Source organism: Rhinolophus hipposideros (assembly GCF_964194185.1).
Source record: "Rhinolophus hipposideros genome assembly, chromosome: 1".
NCBI classification, from domain to species: domain Eukaryota; kingdom Metazoa; phylum Chordata; class Mammalia; order Chiroptera; family Rhinolophidae; genus Rhinolophus; species Rhinolophus hipposideros.
Window position 1 is genome coordinate 76673484 of NC_138047.1, and position 11728 is coordinate 76685211.

Below are 11728 nucleotides of genomic sequence, written 5' to 3' on the forward strand. Positions count from 1 at the left end.
CATCCTAATGAGTGTGAAATGGTATCTCACTGCGGTTTTGATTTGCATTTCCCTAATGATTAGTGATACTGAGCATCTTTTCATTTGCTTATTGGCCATTTGTATATCTTTTTTGTAGAAATGCCTATTTAAGTCCTTTGCCCATTTTTATTTTTTTTAATTTTTAAATTTTTTCCAGAACTCTTTGCCCATTTTTAAACTGGGTTGTTTTCTGTTGTTGAGTTGTAAGAGTTCTTTTTATATCTTGGATATTAATCACTTATCTGATATATGACTTACAAATATTTGTTCTCATTCTGTAGCTTGCATGCTCATTCACTCCTCAATGCTCTTCAGTTAAGGTTCTACTCCTTTCACTTCACAAAATAATTCTAGTGAAGGTCATAAATAATCTCTAATTGACCATATGACACAATGAAGCATTCTTCTTTTGGCTTTTGTTAAACTACTCTCTCATTTCTGCCACCCTGTCCCCTACCCCACCATCTTTCTTATTCCTTCCCTATTTCCTATGTAGCCTCATCCTTCTCAACGGCTTAACGTTGAAGATCCTGAAGGTTCCATTCTGCAGTCCTCCACTAGTTCAGTGGTTGAGTGCCCCACTGGCTTTAGGATAAAGACAAAAATATTTACATGACTGTTGTAGTTCAGACTACTATAACAAAGTACCATAATTGGGTGGCTTACAACAGAAATTTATTCCTCACAGTTCTGAAGGCTGGACATCCAAGATCAGGGTCCTAGCATGGTTGGGTTCTGATGAAGGTTCTCTTCAGGTTGCAGACTGCCAACTTCTCATTGTATCCTCACATAGCAAAGAGAGAGCTAGAGAGCCCCCTGGGTTCCCTTTTATAAGGGTACACATCCCTTCATAATGACTCTACCCTCATGACCTAATTACTTCCCAAAGGTCCCACCTGCTAAGACCATCTCATTGGGGGTTAAGATTTTAGGGGAATACATTCAGCCCACTGCAATGACCTACGGGATCCTGCACAATCTGGCCCTTGGCTGCCTCTCTAGCCTAATTTCATATCATTCCCCATCCATTTTTATCACTCCTAGGCCCTCTGACGGTCTTTCAGTTCCCTGAAACTGCCAGATTTCCTCTGCAGGGGATGACCACTTGCTTTTGCTTCTAATTGAAACACTCCCCACCACCAGTCTCCCCTTCATTTGGTTAACTCTTTTTTATCCCTCAGTTCAAAGACCATATCCTCAGAGAAATATTTATGACACTATGTCTGCCCCTAAGCTCAGTCACGTAGTTTTTATATGCTCTCATAGAACATTGATCATTTTCTTCAGGACATTTATCTGTTTGTGCTTATATATTTATTAGAGTGATTGGTTAATGTGTTTGCCTCATTAGGCTGTAGAGTCCATAATAGTATCCCACAGTTCCTTGAAGCTCTGTTCGTTTTCTTTTTCAATCTTTTTTTTCCCACTCTGTGCTTTAGATCGGACAATTTCTACTTATCTATCAAGTTCACTGATTCTTTCTTCATTTATTCCCATTTTGCTATAGAGTCCATCTAGTGAATTTTTAATTTCAGATATTGTATTTTGTAGTTCAAAAATTTTGACTTGCTTCTCTTAAACTGCTTTTATTTTTCTGTTGTGAATGAGTATCTTCCCACTCATTAAACTATGCTTATCTTTACCATAAAACATAGTTATAATCGCTCTTTTAACATCTTTGTCTGATTAAGTCCAACATCTGTGTCATTTTGTGTTGATATCTGTTGATTCTCTTTTCCCCGAAGATAATCATTGTCTGGTTCTTTGTAGGTCAAGTACTTCTGGAGTACGTACTGGACGTCTTCTCGCATAGACTCTGGGTTCTGTTAAAACCCTCTGAGGAAAACTTAATTTTTTTTGTCTGTTTGGCAGACAATCAACTAGTGTAGGTGCCGATCATAAACTCTCTTTGAACTTTCTGTGCGCATTGTTTCCAATCTCAGTCATCTTCAAAGCCTTTGCTATACTGCCTTCCGTCTGTCCCGTACATGAACCAGTCGGGCTAGTCTGTGACTTGGGCAGTGCTTTTTTCTTTCTTTGTTTTTGTTTGTTTTGTTTTGAGCTTACTTCAGTTCTTAAAGCCATTGCTATGCTGCTTTGGGCCTGTCTCATGCATGCACAGGTGAAGTTGACCTAAGGTACTTGGTTCAGTTTATACACAGAATTAAAGAACCCCTTTCTCCAATTTGCTCCTCTCCTGAATCTGCACTACCGCCCACCTCACTCGCTGTCTCTCAAGGTCTCTTTTCCTGGTTTCTGTGGTAAGATGGGGTTTTCCTCCAAGTTTTAGCTGCTTGTAATGCCATAAATGGGGGGAAAAACGCAAAAGGAAAACAATAACGACCATAACAACAAAGGCTTCTCACACTTTCGTTTTGGACAAATTTTCCCAGATTTTCAGGCCATAAAAATAGGTTTTCTATTATAGTTTTGGCCTTCTGTACTGTCTTTACACAGTTGCATGATTGGGGCCTGTCTTCAGATCAAACATTCAAGCTCTAGAGAAATTCATCCTTGTAGTTTTGACTCTCTTTCACAGTCCACCTGCTTTTGTTTACTTTTGAGCCCTCAGGTAGTTGCTCTTTGCATTTATCCAGAGTTTTTGGTTGTGAACAGTGGAAAACGGGTTGTAGTAAGCTTATTCCATCTCAATGGAACTACAAGCCTGTGTGTTCACTCAGAGGAGGGATTATATCTGGTTTCACCCTTGATCTACATAGTACCTAGCACAGGTAAGCACTCAATAAATATTTGTGGAATAAACATCAAATGAACTGAGAACAAAAAATGCCAGATACTCAAAATGACAACAAAATATGGTTAACAAGAAAGGCATCTTTGGTAGAAGAGTAAGAGACTCTAACACTAAGAATAGGTTTTTCAAATACATTAATTAAAAGGAAGCAAATTATAGAATGAATAAGATCCTTAATAATTAGGCTGCAAAGACATATAAGAAATCAACAGGACAACTTAGAAAAAGGTTCTGCTCCTATAGAACAAAAATTTAAAGAGTAGACATTTTGAAGAACTAGGACTCTGGCTAAAATAGATTTTTGGCACAATTTTAATGAAGTTGAAAAAGAAAAAACAGATACTTGAGTAATGTAGGGATCAGAAACAGGCTAGGTAGAATATATGGGCCTTAGTTCTCTTCCTATTACCCATTCCCCTCTTTTTTAACACTGTGCCTATTTGCTTTCTTCTTCTCTCTAGATATCTCCTTATCTCTATTTTCCTTTGGACTTCTCTATTCCCCTGGACACCTCTCTCTCTCTTATCTGACTAATTTTTAAATGCCTATTTCCTTAATATAATGTAAATTTTTAAATTTAAAATGAAGATAAATTGAACTCATAATTTTTATCTTTTTCTTAATAACTCATTTTAAGGGGTCAAGTTCTTGATAGAAAAACATCTTCTTAACATTTCTGTGCAATTATTTGAAATAAACTTGATATAACAAAAGCCTACTTGTATAATTTAGATGTAATTGTGGTAATCCAAGAATTTAAGGGTTACAGTGACTGTATCTGTTAGGAGTCCTCTATTAGATTGTTCGGATAGTTGGCATAATGGAAAGAATGAGGTCTTTGAAATTAGAAATATACTAGTTGTATGCTCTCGGGTAAATGACAGTATCTCATCATCTTTTAATGGACATAGTACCATTTACTTTTCCTGCTTCATGTTCATAGCTAGAGAAAGCAGAATCAAATTTGAGAATAGCCAACTAAATCTAAGTTTACTGGAAATTGTGGCGTGCTTTTGTATACTAACAAAAAGAAAGCTTCATAGCAGTAGTCGACATTTATGATCACCTCAGTTTTTAATTTTTATGTTATAATTATTTCAATAAGCTCTTAAAATCTTTTTTGGAATGAGGCAGAGTATAAATACAAACATACATACATACATACATACATACATATCTTACTACTATGAGAGTGAAGTGAGATGGTTGTATAATTCACAGCAAAAGCTATGGTAATTTTTATTAGAAATATACACCAGGATTATTATATTGCTAAGCTTTGCTTTGAAAGTCGTGAAAACTTTAGTTGGGTTTAGAGGTTCTATTTTCAATTGGTTTTATTAGAATGTCTCTTTGTACATATTAATAATGGACAGTGTGGTATTATAAAAAGAGTTGGGCAAACTAAGCTGTTTGCTTTTAATTTGCTATATAATATCGAGTAAACTTCTTGCCACTTTACCTCCCGGTACCTCGATTACAAACCTATAAAATGGGGTTGGGAGGTAGGATGTCAGATGATCTAAGGCCTTTATCAGTCTTGTCTATGCTTCCATTCTCTTAGGGACCTACTAAGAAACGGGGTGAAAGAATACCAAAACATGCTGTTGGGGACTTCATATCTTATTAAATATCATGTATGTATACATGTATATCACTTAATAGGAACACTTTTTGTTTTTCCCTGCCATGTGTTCTTGAACTGTATACTGTATTGAGGGGGGGGGGGGGAGTTATCCCTTTGGAGCAATGTTGTGCAATGGTGACATCTAGTGACTACACCACATCATTATTCAGCAAAAATTTATGACCAATTCTTAGTCTTCTAACTGTGGATGATTTACTTTGTGGCTTAGCTAAATACTTCAAAATCATTCTTCATATGCCCTTGCCATCTAACTATAGATTTTTAGAAATAGCAATTAAATTTGACAGTAGCCTTAACAATTGGATATATAATAACTGCTATTTTCAAAAAGTCATAATGCATATAGAGTTAAGAATAAACTATTCTAAGTGAGACAAACTTTTTTCCTTCCGTTGAAAGTGGCAGAACTGGACTTTGACTTCAGGCGTGTTTCAATATATACCACATGCCTTTAGCCATCATACACCACTGACACATACTAGACATGTAACATATATTAAATGAATGTTAGGTAAAGCAAATGCATCAATATCTATGTTCATGAGTATTTATTGTTTTAGAATCTTTGGAGCTACGGCTGCCTTTCAGATACTTTTTCTTTTTGAGTTTACATCAAAGATCATCAAGTAAAAACAACTACAGTATAAGTGTTCTTGAACAAATAAATTTGAGAGTTATATCCACAAAGAGAATATTATTTATAAAGAGCGTTCAAATTAGATCAGTTTTTAAAAAAGATAATAACTAGCTGTCATTATTATTTAATCAGGGCAATAAAAATCTGGGCTAAACTACTACTACAATTAAAATTGGTTTTGCTACTGCTAAAATTTCTGCAGTATTTAGTGTTTGTTCTCATTAGTCACAACGTATTATCTTATATTTTTATTCTTTTCAGGTAACTAGATCTTGTTTCCACAATATAGTATTCCCCAATAAGGTATTCCAGGGTTCAGAGTATGTTTTATATTCTTGTCTTCTCCTTAGCACCAAACACAATGGTTTTTCTCACCTATGGAATCAAGTTACCAACCTACCCAGAATCCAAGGTTTTCCACAACATGGCATAAAACTATCTTGTCAGTTTTCTCTCTAGTTCTCTTGACTCTACATTTCAGTCAAATTAAACTGTTAATTGTTCTCCCATTATTTGTTTTTGTTGCTTAGAATACCTTACCACTACATCTCTTCTTTGTAAATGGTATCTATTGCTTAAACATCATTCCAAGCAAAGCTTCCTGCAAGGTACACCACAAAAGAGGAAGTCATCTTCCCCTATTGAATTATACATCATTTTGTCACTTGCTCTATCTTCCTTCTATCTATCTGGTTGTCCTTTCTTGGTCTTCTTTACAGGCCTCTTTTCCTCTATCCATCCCTGAAATGTTGGGGTTCCTAAGGATTCTGCCCTATGCCCTCTTCTCTTTTCACTCCATGTACTTTACTTAAGAAATCTGTTTTACTCCTGTGGCTCCAATTATGACCAACATGCTGATTAGTCTGGCCTAGAGAATCTCTACTGAGATTCTAACTAGCATATTCAACTACATATTGGATATCTCTATCTGATTTTTCTTTGTAAGCATCTTAACCTCAGTACACGCACAACTGAATTCAAGACCTTTCCCCACGTAATTTACTCCTTCTTCAGAGAATCCTATCTCACAGAATGAAACCACTATCTATTTGCTCAAATTTTTACAGAAGCCAGGAGTCATTCTTTCTCCTGCCTTCTTCCCTGCTGTCATCCAGTGAGTTACTAAATCATGTTAATACAAGCTTATAAATATTTAAAACTGTTGTCTACTTTTCACCATATGAATTGCCACCACTCCAGCCCAGGCTATAAGCACTACCTACCCCCCCACTCCCCACCACACCAAACACTGTAATGTCCTTCCAATTGTTCTCCCCACCTTCGGTCTTGGCCCTCCCCACTGTAATTTCCATAATGCACAGTAAACTTCTAAAATGTAGGGTGATTATGGCAACTTCCTGCTCAATATTCCTTAATGGCTTTCCACTGAAGAAAAACATCCAAACTCCCTAAACTCAGCTTTGTAATAAAGACTAACATTGTTTCTGCCTATCTCCACATTCTTCACTTGGCATTCTAAACTTCAGCCACAAGTAAAATTTAGTTCTTCAAACTTGCAATGCCTCACATCTCCGAGACTTTACACATTCTGTATGCTGCCTTCCAACCCTACATCCCTGCCTTTTGCCCAGTTAACTCTATTATCAGTTTAGAAGTCATTCTTGCAGAAGCTCCCTTCAGTATTTATGCATTCTTATCATAGTGTCCACCCCCTATCACAGCATGCACCCCAATATTATAACTGCTTAAGTATCATCCTTTATTTGACAAATTTGAGAGTCGAGTACATAACTGGCACTATATTCTCTTCTGTACGTAGAATTTTGTTGATACAAAACATTGTGGAAGCGCATATGGTATGTGGGAGAGGGTCCAAGAAGTGCTTCCTAGTGACTCGCATTTCCATCTATTTCCCTACCAGATGAAATCAGTGCTGATTTCACAATCATTTCTAGGTTCTTCGAATGACCTAACACAGTAGATGGTAGATAAATATTTAATCACATTAACTGCTGGATTTTAAACACATACAAAAAGTTTTTGCACTATTAGAGGCCTCCAGCCAGCTATTACTTTCTACCTAGCAGAGTTTTCCTTTGCTATCACTTTGGATATAATGAAGTGTAGAAAGAGTAGAGGCAAACTTCTACAGAGAAAATATGGGACACTGCTAGAATACTGTGGTTAATAATTCTGCCACATACTAGGTATGTGTCCTTGTTCAAGACCCTTAACGTCTCTGTTTCCTCATCTGAAAAAGGCAGTTACAAAATCAAATGAGGTAAGAGAAAATAAAAGCATAGCACAAAATGTCAAGGGCTATCCACATGCTGTCTATTATTATTGTTATTAGAATGATACAGGTTTCCCTGTTACTGGTCATCCCAGCTTTATAGGCAACAAGATTTCCAAATTTCATCTTTCATCTTTCTTTTACCATTTAAGAGGTAGGCTTTGTACTTCAGTAAATATATATTGATAAAAGTGGTTTAAAAGATACAAAGAAAGACAAGCCAAAAAAAAAAAATTTAACAAGTAAATACTATAGGGAACAAGAGAAACAAGTAGAGCTCATGAAAGTCTAGAATTTGGACATGTGGACCAAAAAAACAAAAAAAATCAAGCCATCATTTTTTAATGTTATCTGGAAAGCTGGTGGCACAAAAGAGTAACACTCTGAACCATTTCTCAGTAAAATGGTAACCCACTGAGTTGGAAAGTCAGACTATCTGAGTTCAAGGAATTGTTTAACTACGTACTAATTTAACCACTAATCCCCAGATAGTCTCCCCATCCAACATTCTGGTCTTTCAGTTCCTTGGTCTCCTTGGCTCATATGATCTTTTCTTCCACCCTATCTCAGCCACCCACTCACAAGACCACAATCTCAAATGGCCACTCAATCCTGCCCAGCTATGCTACTATGCTTCTCTAATATTGCTGTAGACTCTTTGTATCACCTTAAATCCACATGTTGAAATCCTAATCACCAATGTGATGGTATTAGGAGGTAGGGCTTTGGTATGTGATTAGGTCATGAGGATTTAGTGCTCTTATAAAAGGGACCCTGCGAGCTCCCTTGCCCCTTTTAGCCAACTACAAACAGGAATCAGGCCTTCACCAGACACCAAATTTATCAGTACCTTGATCTTGGACTTTCCAGCTTCTAGAAATATGAGAAAGAAATTTCTGTTTATAAGCCACCAGTCTAATTCTGTTATAGCAGCCCGAACAGTTTAAGACAGGTATGACTGATGTTTATCCTTCAAGATGACTATTTTCTACCTTGTCTTTGCCCCTTATCCAAACATCACTCCTCTCCTCTTACTGATCTTGCCTGAGACTTTATACTTCATTGAAAAAAAAAAAAAGAACCAATATCAGGCAGAAACTCTTACCTTCCCATTACTGAATCCAGGCATTCATCAAATATTTGATATAGCCATGTATCTGCATCTCTACCTTTACCCACTGCCTTTCTTCCCATTACTATAAATTTTATGTTCATGTTCCTAAGATAGCATTTCTACCTATTCCCTGGATTCCACCCCTCGTTTCCTCAAAATATTTCTCACTTCTAAAATATACACATTCTCTCTTACACTATAATTTTTCCCCTCTGAACTGGACCATTTCATTAGCCTAAAAATAAACATAAGTATCCCCACCTTTAAGAATCTTGCTTTGACCCCATATATTTCTCTATTACCGCCATTTCCACTCTTCTTCATAGTAAAATATCTTAAGATGTCTATACTGCAACAACCATTTCTTCCCATCACATTTGCTTTTCATCGTGCTTGTCAAGGCACCTGACTACTGTCTGTTGCCAAATACCATAGTCAGATCTCTTTATATTGCTCTGAGCATGTTTCAATACCATTGGCTATGCTTTGTTATCTTAGTTTTTAAGTCACCACACTCTGGGTTTACTTCCTACTTCACCGGCTACTGCTTCTTCATTTCCTTTGTGTACTGCTTTTCCTCTGCTTTACGTCTAATCATTGGAATGCTGTTTGTGAACACACTTTCCCTAGTTTTTCTACATGCTAACGACTCTCAACTTCGTACCTTTGGTCCCTTACATAGAACTCAGAACTTTAGATTTCCAATAAGTATATCAAACTTAAGGTGAATAAGATAAATATCTCCCCCCACCCCCAAACATTTTCTTCCCTAGTCTTTTCCATTTGGTAAATAGCACAACCACTTATTCAAGCTCTTCTTTCTTTTTTTTCACCCCTATATTCAAAACATCAAATCTGTAGGCTCTGCCTTCCAGTATATCTAACTTCCCTTCACTTCTATATACATACCATTTTATCCCAAACTACGGTCATGCCTTCCTGGATTACTGCATTTGTCTTCTGCTACTAATCTTGCTCACCAATTCTTACAATCCATTCACCACTTAACAGGTGGACCAAACCTTTTTACAATGTAAATCAGATTCTATTACTCCCTTAAAAAAAACTCCGTATTAGTTTCTTATCCATTTAAAATAAATTCCAAACTTACTAAATGAGTAGATCCCCATGGCCTAATCAAAGCCCTACAAGATTTGGCCTTGACTTCTCTCCAAGCTCATCTTGTACCACTTTCTCTAAGGTCCAGCTACAGCACTCTTTATGATATTCCTTGAAAAAGCCACATTCTTTCCTACCTTAGGGCTTCTGCAATTGGAGTTCTCTTTCTCCACAATGCTCTGATTCCAAATATTTCCATGGTTGGCTTTTTTATATCACTGAGGTCTCAGCATAAATGTCAGTTCTTCAGCGAGGCCTTCCCTAACCAAGCAATCTAAAGTAACCATTCCCCCAGTCTCTCACTTTACACTGTTTTACTTTTTCCCTGTACTGTTTTACTTTCCCCTACCAAAGAGTGGGTTGTTGGCCCCCTTAGTGACACTCAGGCCAATTACCACTCTCCATCTGATCTCTCATAGGTGATAGGACACACCTAGAGGGAGGTCAGGGGCCTGGTATAGGCCTGCAGAGCTCTTATGAGGACTCCTGAATGATGTGCCTAACACACGGTACATGTGCAACAACTGTCCTTAATCGTTCAAAAGCACGGGGCTACAGTGCTCGTCCACTGCGATAAAGCCAACAGCAATAGGCAGGGATGAGGGATGTGCAAGGAAGGAGGGGAGCCTCCCCAGGATCGGCAACCATTCCTGGAACACATCTCCAATCACTGGGGCATGTGAAGGTTCACTTGCAGATATTCACCATTTGAACAATAGTCTGCTCTTAACAAAATTAATTTTGCAGTCAGTCTTGACTGACAGATCTCTTCTTTCTTACTTGCAAGCATCGGTAAAATGAGAAAGAAACAAAAGGAAGGGAGAGAATAATGAAGAGATGTGGGATGCGGGAGTAAAGAGTCAGGGATAGGAGAGAAAAAGGTCTGTGGCTGTTTCCCCAGCGTCTTGCTTCCTTGAACTGACGAGGGAGGAAAGGCGTTCCTGGGGGCTACTGGAAAAGAAACGACCGGGGGAGAGGAGGGGCTAGTGTCCAAGGGCTTTTTGGAAAGGGAGAGTTGAGAAAAATGGACCGTACCTACAATTCCTTTAGCATCACCCGCTGCTCCGGGAGCCGCCCTGCTGCTCAGCAACTGCCGCGTAGACCACGCACCCTCTGAGGCAAAAACCGCCAGGACACGACCTCCGCGAGAGCTGCCCAGGCCAGGATGGTGGCCGCTAGGTGGTGGGGCGGGGCCTGGGCGGGGCTGCTGACGGCGGGGCGGGGCTTGGGAGGGGCTGAGGGCTGTGGGGCGGGGCTAGTGGCGAAGGCACGTTTGAGTGACGTTGTGGCTGCAACTGCCTGGGGACACAAGGCTTTTAGGGTTCCCCTGGACCGCCTGGTATATTTTCCGTCTATTCAACCCTATTCAATGTCTTTTCTGAATATTAACCTATTGGGTTGTAAAAGTTCAGGCACAGTGTTGACATCACAGAGCCCTTTGGCCAAAAAGCAGTGCCAGGGGCTGCATGTGCCAAAACCAACTTGTCAAAAGTCAGATCATGTTTCCTCTTAAGTCAGCTTAAATACAGTATAATCATAAAAGAGCATAATCTCTGGGATCAAGACTGTCTCGGCTTAAAGTTCAGCACTGCTACTTTATAACTGTGGCACCAGAGGCAAATACATAATCTCCTTGAGTTTGGATTTTCTTATCTGTGGTGAGAATAAATGAATTGATACATGGCAAGTGATTGGAACAGGGCTTGGTACGAAGTAAATACTCAAAATCCTGTTATCAGTATAAACCTTTGTTTTTTTCCACATGAAATCTTATGTAGGAACCTTTAGATGAAACAAATGAAAGCATAGTTGCTCTGACTGAAGGGGGGCCCTTCAAGCTTTGGGTTTTCAGTCCCAAAGATGGTCCATAAGGTTCCTCTAATGGAATCCCCAAGCTTCCTAAAATACAGACTAAAATAACTTATTGGAGAAAAGTCAAAACTTCTTAGAAAGATAAACTGCCCTTTTCCACCTAATTTTTCTCCTGATACTCCTAACAACTTTTACTCTTGCATACACTGTATTCCCTTTTGCCTCCATGTTTTTTTCTAAAGTTATTCTATTGGGAATGTTCTCTTTCGCCCTTTCTTACTTATCATTTCAGATCTTATTCAAATTGCAACTCTTTCTTGGGTGACAGAATAAAACATTTTCTTATTGCAAGCCCCTCCCACCATCAG

General features: G+C 38.3%; 1 protein-coding gene across 3 annotated transcripts in view; it reads right to left on the reverse strand.

Moving 5' to 3' along the window:
• The window catches only part of SLC9B1 (solute carrier family 9 member B1), a 62158-nt gene extending 51410 nt beyond the window's left edge, over positions 1-10748 (reverse strand). The window contains exon 1 of one of the 3 annotated variants that reach the window (XM_081057177.1): positions 10584-10748. The gene's annotated coding sequence lies outside the window, so the exon portion shown is untranslated. The remainder of the gene's footprint in view (positions 1-10583) is intronic. The other 2 variants (XM_081057176.1, XM_081057178.1) reach the window with 2 other exon arrangements.
• Between the last annotated feature and the right edge of the window lie 980 nt (positions 10749-11728).